This window comes from Pezoporus occidentalis, unplaced genomic scaffold (assembly GCF_034315485.1).
Source record: "Pezoporus occidentalis ecotype Australia unplaced genomic scaffold, CSIRO_AGI_Poc_V1 ctg35, whole genome shotgun sequence".
NCBI classification, from domain to species: domain Eukaryota; kingdom Metazoa; phylum Chordata; class Aves; order Psittaciformes; family Psittacidae; genus Pezoporus; species Pezoporus occidentalis.
Window position 1 is genome coordinate 4996217 of NW_026915483.1, and position 11284 is coordinate 5007500.

Below are 11284 nucleotides of genomic sequence, written 5' to 3' on the forward strand. Positions count from 1 at the left end.
TTCTTACCCTCGGCACAGGCACAAAAGCAGCCTGGTGCTCCTAGCACTCCCGTTATCAGCACCACGGACCACGATGACTTTCCCAGACCACTGCCTGACTCACACATAGTGTCTTTTAGTCCCAGTATCTCTGGAGCAAGTGCCCTCCCAGGGAAAGCTCCTCAGGCTCCACATCCCACCACCACCACTTCTGAATTTCTCCAGGAACATGTTTTGATGGTCCCCAGACGATGCTGAAACATGCATCTCCTCCAACTGACCCCCTGTCCCTAGGTCAGTGAGGTGGCCAGCAGCAACATCCCGCCATTCATGAGTTCAGTACAAGAAAACAGGATTCACTAGTGGAAATTAAAAGCCTTGAGTAAGGTAAGGCTTTGATCTACCGTGAGGGAAGGCGTACAGATGTTCAGCTGCTCATTTACTAAATTACACCATGTCACAATTAACTGTGAATCAGCCAGCTTCACATGAGCAGCTTGAGGGCTGCCACCACGCTAAGTACAGAAATAACGCCGGGGAGGGGAATCCAAACTAGCCAGGTGGACCAGATGACTTCTCTCTGCCTGTGTTTGTGGTTAGCACAACTATTAGAAAGAGCCATCCCAACATATGGCATGATTTAACTAAATCAGATCATGCTGAACTCACCAGCCTTTCTCAACTTACAAACCCCTCCGCTCTCGTCATTGCAGATGGGTGAACACCCGTCATGCTTTTAGCGTTTTCAGTAGCCGTCATTTATCCTGCTGACAGCGTGTATTTTAGGTATAATTATGTACTAACTAACTATAGATCAACTGTCAGTAGTACATTAGGGTACTTTTTGGATAAAACTTCATGCTTAGCCCTTTGAAGGCCATTCGCCTACACACTACTGGTGGTTACTGAATTGTGCAGGAGTAGGAGAAAGGAGAAGGGGCTTCAAAGTGCAATTAAGTATCGCCTTTAAGAATCAGCCAAAATAGTAAGGAACGCTCCACTGTCCTGAAAGGCGATGCTGAGTCACGTCCGACAGTGGCGTTTGGAGGAGGAGAGGCAAACCTGGAGCAAGGCAAGGGAGGAACATGCACTGGATGTGCGGAAAGAGGAAACAAAGAGACAGCGACGAGGTGAAATCCTTTGATATTTCCTCAGCTTAAAGAGGTAATTCAGTGCATTAAAATGGATCCTTGAAATTTCAAAGGATGAAACTCACACAACAAAGATTGTCGAGAGTGCTATTTTCTAGGATTAGAACAAAAATGTATTGGGATTTGCTATATGATCTTACATCGCTGAGCAAGACTGTGTACTTGCTGTTATGCAAGCACCATCTTCCAATAGTGAATTTTCATAATTATAACAGAAAGGCGTAAATTTTCTAATGCATGGCAGTTCAAAAAGTAATCAAGAGAATGAGCCTGAGGGCTATTTTAATGTATGCAAAGCTAGTGACCCACAGTAAATGGGAGGTAGGCTTCAATGAATGCAAAGTAATGCACACATACTAAAGACCTGGTCTGATGAAGGACGGCTAAAATTAACACCCAATTAATTTCCGAATTGACAAACAAATGAAACCCATAAATCTACTTTCTCATTAATTTTCTTGTGGTATAATTTAAAGCAGTAATATGAGGGCAAAAACTGAGCATTATCCATCATAAATATCAAAAAAGATAGCACTGTAACACCATAAATTATGCATATTACCTGTTGTTAAAAATGATTAATGTATTATCAACTTTATCGTGCACTGTATATGTCTAGACGTATCTAAAATCTGAAATTTCATTTACTGCTTAGGAAATAAAGGGTCCAGAGGAATGAGATTATCTGCAGCACATCCTTGCCTCCGCTTCCTGACACAGGCACAGCCCTGGTGCTCCCATCTCGGCTGGACTAATCCCAAGCCTGGGGTCCGTGGAGGTGGAGCCCATTGCAGGGGGTTGTTTCCCTCTCTCCACAGAGAGAGGAATGAATCACTCTGTTCTTGGAGCATCCCCACAAGCCAGTCTGCTGTCCTGGTACGTGGCTCACACACGGCTGCTCCCCTTCCCTGCCCTCCCAGCCCTGGGGAAGAGTTATGTTTGTGAAGCAGAGCTATGTTGAGAGGAGGCAGGTAAACAAGGAAGAAAGAGGAGGAAAACATGAAGCTGTAAATAAAGTCAGTGAATGACAGGCCAGGGCTTTCCAAAAGTGCTTGAGCACACCGCCTTGGCCAACAGGAGAAGGACACGTGTTGCTTTACTTCCTCCCTGTGGGTCATGCCACTGACAGGCTGAACTTCCACCAACCTGAACGTCTACCAGGGTTTATGTCTACTTGCCACCCTCAAGTCTCCTGAATAGCAGCTTCACCTACTCCAGTCTAGATGCAGGATACCACAACTTTTCATTTATTTAACTGGACACAACACAATCTCTTTCACTGTTTGCCTGCATGGCTTATACTGTGGGGGTTTTCTTTCCAGCAGCAGCGTGTATCATAGGGCCACAGGAACCTGAAATCATCTGGAGGCAGCTCAGTGAAAGGCTGACTGATGCTCTGCAGGAGCTGAAACTTAAGACAGCTGTGGTGAGAAGGGAAGGAGAGTCAGGAGCCTAATCCCTTTTGTGCCACACCGACTTATTGTGAAATCATGGTCAAACAACTTAACTTCTTAGAGAACCAGCCACTGCAGTTACCCCTAAGGAAATCCCTTCTGCTGAGGGTGTTGCCAACCACAAACAGTAAGAACAGAGAACAAGCAAAGCCATAACTGAAACAGACATTAAAAGGTTGCCATATGCTCAGTTCAAGAGAGGGAGAGCTGGTCCCTATGGAAAGTTAGTGCACTAAAACATACCAAGCTGTGCAGATAACAAGTGTTACTCCTTTCCTTAGGTAAGACCCAAAGTGTCAGGCAGAAATAATGGACAACTCAGTTTTTCCCACATGAGGTTTTTGCATCCTCCCTTCATTTTACACATGTGCACAGAAATTACTCCCAGTCTCCCCTTTGATAAACAAACCCCCTTTGCAAAGCCAGCTCCATCTCAGTCTATGCCCCTCAGCTTGACAGCTGTTAAACCCCACATTGAGCATGAAGTTCATGCCATAGCTGCATAAGAGCTCTAGAGCCAGGCCACTTCCCAAGCGACTGGCAAATATGATGCAATCATTTACATACCATCAGCAGCAGAGTGAGGTTCCTTCCTCTCTCTTGGGGAGAGCTGTCTTTCAGCCATGAGCTTGACAGAAATCATCCTTACCAGGATCACTGAATATTTGGAAGGAAAGGAATGGCAAGCAGCAAAAAAACCCCAACCAAACCAAACAAAAAACCTTCATTTGCTGCACCACACAACTCTGCAACTGCTACTGTGTGGACACAAACACCATCCGCACTAGAGGAACAATCTCTCCAGAAGGAAGGACGCTCAAGTGCAGAGCTGCCTTGGTGCCGACCTGGTAGCTGTTGTCTCTCGGGACATACCCACCTGCTCATCCCAGCCCAGGCACAGCAGCAGCTTCATGTAGAACAGGAACAGAAACTGCAGAGCTATTCTCACAACCCAGGACTCGTTTGTTTGTATGCACACTGCTCTGAGCTTGCAACATAAACTCTTGCAGTCTGTCTCTCAAGAAAAGAGGCAACTATTCAACCAAGTAAAAGGCCAAAGTTGCATTTAGTAAACATTAAATTCAGTAAATATGGTTAGTTTATGCTACACAGCAGCAGCATTGCGACAATAAGATGATATCAAGCCTCACAAGACCAAGTGCTGGCTGTAGATGAATTAGACTCCCACCCTCCATGCATACCTCCATTAAAGCATTTCTAAACTCTCCACCAGCCTCCAGAAGTCGAAAACCACCTCAAAGCCAGGTGCAACTCTAATAGTTCTGCACAATACAATTTTCACTTCACTATTTTCACTTACTTTATGGCAGAGAAGGTTTGATTCATCACAGCAACACAAGCCAATTAATGACCCACTTGTCCACTTACACACTTCAGGTACCTTCTGTGGCCCCCCAGCCCCAACACCCAAACCAAACAATCCATTTAACCACTGGTGCAAGCTAGAGAATACAATACATCACATTGTTATGCATATTCTGTTGCTTGCTTTTCCAAGGGCTGAAAAGGACAAATAGTTAATTTTATCCTCCAAAAGCTTTTCATAAATGTATATTCAAGACATTTTAACAGATTAATTCACATATAAAGAAACAGACACCACCTTCATACAAGAAGAGTTAACATTTCTTTCTCAAGGTCACTCTAAGAGGGTTTACTCCCTTTGTACTTGAAGCCCTAACAATGTACTGTTAGTGCTAACAGGTCCTGCCTGGCATTTGAAATCCAAGCCCCATTCAGAAACAATAACAAACAATAATTTTGAGAAACAAAGATGGTGTGAGTTTTTCTTGCTCATTTTCAAAACAACCCAAAAGCAAGAACTACCGGGATGGTGCTCTCTAATTAGGACTCTCAGAAACCAAACAGCCAGCATACAGAAATTAGCAGATGCAAACACAGTTTTCCAGTTATAAAAAGCAGAAAAGCAGCTCTGTCACCTCACTCACAGGAGGAGGAGCGACAGAGCGCGTTTTTACATTTGGTGTTTTCTCTCCATTCAAACGGCTGTGCTTCTAAAATAGATTTTCATCAGATCTCCTCAGAAATAAAAGCGAAAGCTTTGCCTTTCCCAACTCCATCGAGGGCGCATACATCAATTAAAATCCAACGTGAGAAAAGAGAGAAACCAAACAGCCCCCGACCGAACGCTGACACACAACGCAAGGCTGTTCTTTTAGGGTGATTACCTGGTTCATAGCCCTATATCTTTGTCCTAGACCTTCTAACTCCTTGTTTGCTCCATATGCAGGATTTTCTAGCCATCAGCCATCTACTGCTGTGCTAGTCGTCTTGTAGGAGTGCTCTCTCCCTTCTGAAAAAAGCAAACAACTGGATAGATATCATTACACTAAGGAAATCTCTTGGAAAAACCAAACAACTTGCTAATCTTTCTAGCCCCTTCACCCAAGTTAAAGATAAGCAAAGCAAACCAAAGTGAGTTTCAGCCACATTCCAGGGACAAGCTCCCCTTTTTCTCCTTTATCAAAATCCCAGCATTTAAAGGTTTTTTTCCAGACCTTGCAGGATAAACCGCTGCTCACACCCGCAAACAAAGCAATATTTGTTTAATAACTGATTGCTGCCATGGGTACAGTAAACAAGGGGCCCAGCATTTGTGTTTATGAACAAACACATCATCTTGCAAGAGCAATTTAACATTAACCAGGTGGAATAATCAACAGATTTCATAGGTGACACTCGGGGCAGGACTAATGTAAACAGAGCAGGGAGGAGAAAGGGGCCACTCTTAGGGAATCAAGGTTGAGGCAAATGCATTACAGAGTAAACAGCTGGGAAGAACTCAAGACAAACAAATAGTCATTCTTCTGACATTTTGAGAAGCAGAAAGGTTGCACGTTACATGCATCAGCTGCTGACCACCATGAAATCAAACCAGTTGGGGACCAGGCCTTCTTGTTTACACAGTGCCATGTTTGCTTATAAACAACAATTTGCTGTTACCAACCTCGCATTACTCATTGCATAAACGAGCAGATCAAGTGAAATCCTGTTAACTCTTCTGTGGATTGAGGGGTTTTTTCCTCCCCTTCAACAACAACAAACAAAAAGCCTTTGCAGTCTTGCTGTGCAACCTCAAGACAACAGGCAGCAGGGAAAACACATAGCTGTGCATCTGTTCCGATAAAGGATAAAGAAAGGAGTTGAAAACACTTGAAAGTGCTTTACAAAACAAGATTTACCGGCCAAACCACTGATGTAAAAGATGTGTCTGCATTTTCAAAGAACTTCAGCAACTGCAAGAGGTGGGATGCAAAATTTTCATCTCTTTCTTAGAACAAATGAGTAAAATGGTGGCTTCCTACATGCCCAGCAGGACCATGTATATGTCTCATTCTAGACACACACATCCATGCCCATGCCAGCTCGATGCACAAAGCTGAAGCTGTAAGGTGTGGTTCAGCCCTCTTCCCCTTTCTCTCTTCCATCCTCAACCCTCTTGCTTCTGCCTCCCATTGTCATTCTCCAATCTCTGCAGATTCCCCCAGCATATTTTTGTCAACCCAAGGGAAGCAGCAGCTCCTCTGATGTTGCCTTCTCACAACTGAAACCTCTGGTTCCCAACTGCTCCCCCCCGATGTCCACCTCTTGGCCTCAAGGCAGTGAGACACTAGTCCTTGAGGTGCTCAAAATGCCAAGGTCCCCTGGGTTTGCCACCTTCCAGAAAGCCTTTCCTTTCCCATCTCTCATCTCTGCACCTCTCAAGAAGCTGCCCAATGCAATGCTTCCCAAGGGAGGTTTCTGTGACTTCTCTACCCTGAACATGGATTTCGGTAAAGATCTAAAGTAAAGGGAGAGCAGATGGATGGTCCTATCCGTAGGGGTTAATCCAGGGCTCTGGGTTACATTCCTGCCCTGACACAATCCTTGTGTGTGACCTCCAGAAGTTTCTCCATCTCTCTTCTATGTAAAATAAGCACTTTAAGACATTGTACTACTTGTATGGGGGTAGAGGCTGCAGCTGTGGTCTATACCAGGGGTCCTTCTTCCTTCCCAGCTGCACTATGGCCCTTACCTGGTTCACCGCTACCTTCGGACAAGCATCAGCACCACCACCACACACTGAGTAAAATCATGCCAGTTTTGAATACATGACACATCCAAGGTCACAGCTGGCCTTGGCACTGCTCTCCCCTCCCTTGCTATTTCACGTGCAAACAGCACAATGGCCAGAAGCCTCCCCCCTCATCAATTTTTTCACCAGTTTTACAATATTTGGTATTTTTTTGTCCACAGCACAACCCTGGGCATCCAGGGCTGGCCCAGAACCTCCGTTTCCTTCCTCAGAAAATATTTAGCCTTTTGTTGTAGTTAAAAAAAAAATAATAAAAAGCTTCAAACCCATGAAATCAGTGCAACCTCTGAGTAAGACAGGTATTTAAATAAACCCCAAATGCAGCATTGTTCAGGCAACCGCCTATTTCTTAATGCATTGGCAGCATAATAGCGGGCAGGATGAAAGGTGCGACTCGAGGACGGGGTTGGCGGCCGCACACCAGGAAAACAGAAGTGCTGCCCCATTTCCTGTGCTTCAGCAGAGTATTTCTGATGTCTGGGGCTGCCGGGGAGTTAACTCTGAATTAATGATTACACACAATACCCTCCTTTCTCCCCTCCCTGCAGGACAGCGAGGGCCAGCCTCCCCGAATGACTGTGGGCAGGCAGGCACAGGTCACGGGGGATTTGGATATTTCACAGCAGCTTCAAAAATGTAGACACCGCAACCTGAAGGCTTCTGAAAACATCAAGCCCCACATAAAAGTCCTGATATTTCCTTACTTGAGACAACTGCTCTCACCTCAGCCGCTGCTGCCTGTTCGACGCTCCTTTTCCAGCACGTAAAATCACAGTTTATTCAGTACAAAGTAACTACGGTATGATAAAAACTATAAGCATATCATTCAAATGCTTTATTGGTCAAATAGATGGATGCTTTTATTAGTCCAACCTTTTTTGTAATGGAGTGCCACTGATGACCCAGTGTTAGCCTCATTCCCTGCTATTAATCACACTTCTAAGAGCTCATTTTGCTTTAAAATCTTAAGAAATTGCTATAATTTAAAGACATGGTGTCTACATAATGGGAAATGCTTCACAGATTGTATCATTCCATATAACACAGAATTTTTATGGCAATGCTGACCACGATACCAAGGTATTACAAAACTTGAATAAAATATTTGATGGAGAAAATCTAAATGTAAACTCACTTTTGCATTTGTGGTTTGCCATATCCATAATGTTTTAATCACAGCCTTTTGGGAGTTGCAGTTCTCAACTGCATGTGGCTTACATAGATTAACACTACAAAAATAGTCCCTGAACAAACATAAACAGAGAAAAACAAAATTAGATTAAAATTAAATAAAAGGATGGACCATGAATGAGAGACTGCTCGAACTCTATTTTAACACAAGGATCTATCCTTTTGTCGACTATGTTATCTCTTTCTTTTCTGCACAGGGAAACAGATGTTTCTGCACAGATGATGTTTACTGTGAAAAACTTTCATGACAAAGTGAAAGCATCTTACGAATTTACCTACACCAAGAATTAAATTAATATAATGATGGTCTTAACCCATATTATTAAAATGTACTTTGCAAAATGTTTTGACAATGTTGACTGCTGCAGGAAGGAAAACACATTTAAGACAATTTCAGCCAAATGCAAAAGCAGAAGCCTTCCATTTTTCAAATGTAAAGTAAAAAGCATCTTTAAACACCTCCTTATGAAAGAAAATGCAGCGCAATTATGTTATATGGCACACACAAAAGCATGTTCTTTTCCTCAGTTCTCTAACAAGATATTAGTACCTCCTGGCCTTAGGAATACTATGTATAAATCACATCATATTCGGAGTGTCTGAATTAACTATAATAGGAGCTGGAGAGAAATGTTAACTTCCCAGGTTGTTGCTAAGGATTAGCCCTTGTTTACAATTCTGTATTTATAGAACAAGAAAAATTTGTCAAATGAAGGGCAAAGAAGAAAGCAAGAACACAAATTTAGCTTTGATTTCAAAACAAATCAGATCTTGCAACCATTCCCTGAAAAGAAAACCATAGTTTTTAATGTGAAGATGCAAATGAGTCTCAGAATATAAAAATGTTTTATAATTCTGTGCATTCAACACTACTAGATGTTATTTAAAGAATTTATGTTAACATTTCTCATCCTCACACAGCAAGTCCAAGATGCTGCAAACAGCATTTAAAATGGATCTTGTTTCTATGGGGCACTGGGTAGCTGAGGAGCCTCAAGCAGAACGTATAGAGCCAACAGGCTTAATGCTGGCTCAGTGGAAGGCTGCACCTTCATCCAGAGGGCAAGTTATGAATCTCAAAACCACTGGAAAAGTCATGTTGGCTTCCCCAAATGCAGACAGCCTGTGATGCGAACAAGACACCTTTTAATAAAGGCACTTGGGAGCCTAAGAGGTCCACCATGCAAAACATGGTATTTCTGGAGAGCAGTGCAAGGACGGTCGAGGCTCAGAGTTGATGGGAAGGGTCGCAGTGAGGAGCGTGACAAAGCTTTGCAGGTCTCAAGCACCTTGGCAGAACTGGCTGGGGAAGTTTATACTGCTCACTATTGTAAGGACAAAGAAAGCACTTCGGCCTCCAGCACTTTCATTTCTTTTCGCAAACAAATGCACACCCACTACAATTAAGCTGCAAACCCATTTTCATTGGGACTCCTTGTTTTCACACACTTCAAGCCTTCTAAGACCTGCAGTCCCTCTCATGCTCCCATCAGTGTGTGACTGTGTGTGGAAAACTAGGCAAGGACTCTTTAGTGGTTTCAGTTTATGAAGAAGCAAATGGAAAAAAATGGGGTGGTTTTTTCCCATTTAAAAAAAACCAAAAGTAACCACCAAGCTCTGAGCAGGGTGACTTGCAAAAATGCTGAGTACCCACAACTGAGAGCATTCAACCCCCTCAAGAATCAGGCCCCTAACACAATAAGAAAAATGCACTTAGCTAAGCTTTTGTGGAAACAGATCCAGTCTCCTTGCCTTGCCCTGTCCAAGGGCTACAGCTATCACATTACAGCCAAGACAGCATGATGCAGAAGAGAAATCTATGTGCCTATGAACAGTGGTGCGTAAGTTAACACACACACACACACTACGAAAGTACCCAACATACCGGCTTAGCATCAGCCAGAACAGAATAAGTGCAACAGAAGAGGTGCTTTCCTCCCCAGTTTTATCTTGATGTTTTCTTTCCCAGGAACAGCTCCAGTCTGGGTCCAGAGCAAGGATCCCACCACATTTCTGTGCAGGAAATGCGCACGTACTGCACATGTTCCTCAACAGCCACATGCTCGGCAGTGACACACATGGATCCCAAGCACCCAAAAATACAGTTGGTCCTCACCACACTGGCCCAATAAAGGGAAAAAAAAAAGTGTGAATTTTTTCCACCTCAAAATTTCATCCTGTGCCTGAGAAAACTCCCTAAAAAAGCTCTGTCAAAACCGGTTTGTTTCTACTCACCAAAAAAAGCACATATGCCTACTTTTGAGTCAGGATGCAGGAAGCCAAGCTCTTAATCCCTCTTCTGCATTCACCCATGGCTGAAGAGCAATGCCATGCCAGCAGAGGCGGCTGGAAGAGGGAGAGGCAACAGCAGGGAGGAATGACTGGACACTGAGCAAGCCTCTCCAGCTTGCCTTGGCCAACAACAGTGGGCAATCATGAGCACTCTGTGGCTGCCCATACCTTCTCCATGCATGATGCCAGCGCAACACAGAGCCTCCAGTAAACAGCACCACGGCTCCACAACCTGTCCACAACAAGCTGGACTGGAAGGGTCCATCGCTGTCAAACCTAACAGAGCTTGCTCTTGTGCTCTGGGAAACAGCCTTTCTGGTGCCGAGTCCCCGGCAGCACATGAGGCCATCTACATACAGCGATGTGTGTTTAATATTCCAAAGCTGCACTGAGGACAGCGTTTGAACATCTCCAGCCACATGCAGGTGCATGGTCACACAGATGTGCTGGCTCCTGAACACTGGAGAGCTAAGACATGTGGCTTCCTGCTCCAAGAGCTTAGGAAAGACAAGGATCCACTGTATTTATAGTCAAGACAAGACTATTCCACGTCAGAATAAGAGGGCAATCTGCACCCTAAACTGGATGGTATGATACCACAGTCACTGACTGTATGATCACTTCCTTTGGCTTAGAACTGCCTGCACAAGACAAAGGACAACAAGGAGAGTAACAAAACATGCACTGTATTTTCTTCTACACGGCAGCCACATATTTCAACTGCCTCAACTGAATTCTTAGAGTAAACACAGCTTTAAAAGAAAATAGCTAGAATAAAGAGCTTCTGGAAAGTTCCTACTGATTATGTATGCAAGAATTCTGCTACTGCTTCCTCCCATCATCTGAAAAATAAACCAAACACCCAACTTCCACAACTATCTACAGAAGTGCTGTTTTTCTGAAGCATGTTACAATACTATCTGAGGTCTGCAAGTTGTAATGAATGTATCTTGTTTTGTAAAATACACAGAGGAGCTCAATTAAATGAACAACTGTAAAGGAAATAGAGCTGATAAAGGAATTAATGCTCCGTGTGCCAGATCATAACATAACATCTAGGATAACAAAACCATGTCAAACATGCAACTGCTGAAGACTTA

General features: G+C 43.7%; 1 protein-coding gene across 20 annotated transcripts in view; it reads right to left on the reverse strand.

The window, feature by feature from the left end:
* Positions 1-11284, reverse strand: part of FOXP1 (forkhead box P1) — a 386145-nt gene that overhangs the window by 171563 nt on the left and 203298 nt on the right. The window contains exons 1-2 of one of the 20 annotated variants that reach the window (XM_062630331.1): positions 5038-5209; positions 4795-4919 (exon numbers count right to left, since the gene is read on the reverse strand). The exons of 18 other annotated variants lie outside the window; for them this stretch is intronic. The gene's annotated coding sequence lies outside the window, so the exon portion shown is untranslated. Of the gene's footprint in view, positions 1-3151; positions 3404-4794; positions 4920-5037; positions 5210-11284 lie in introns of those variants that run through there. One more of the 20 variants, XM_062630332.1, reaches the window with a different exon arrangement.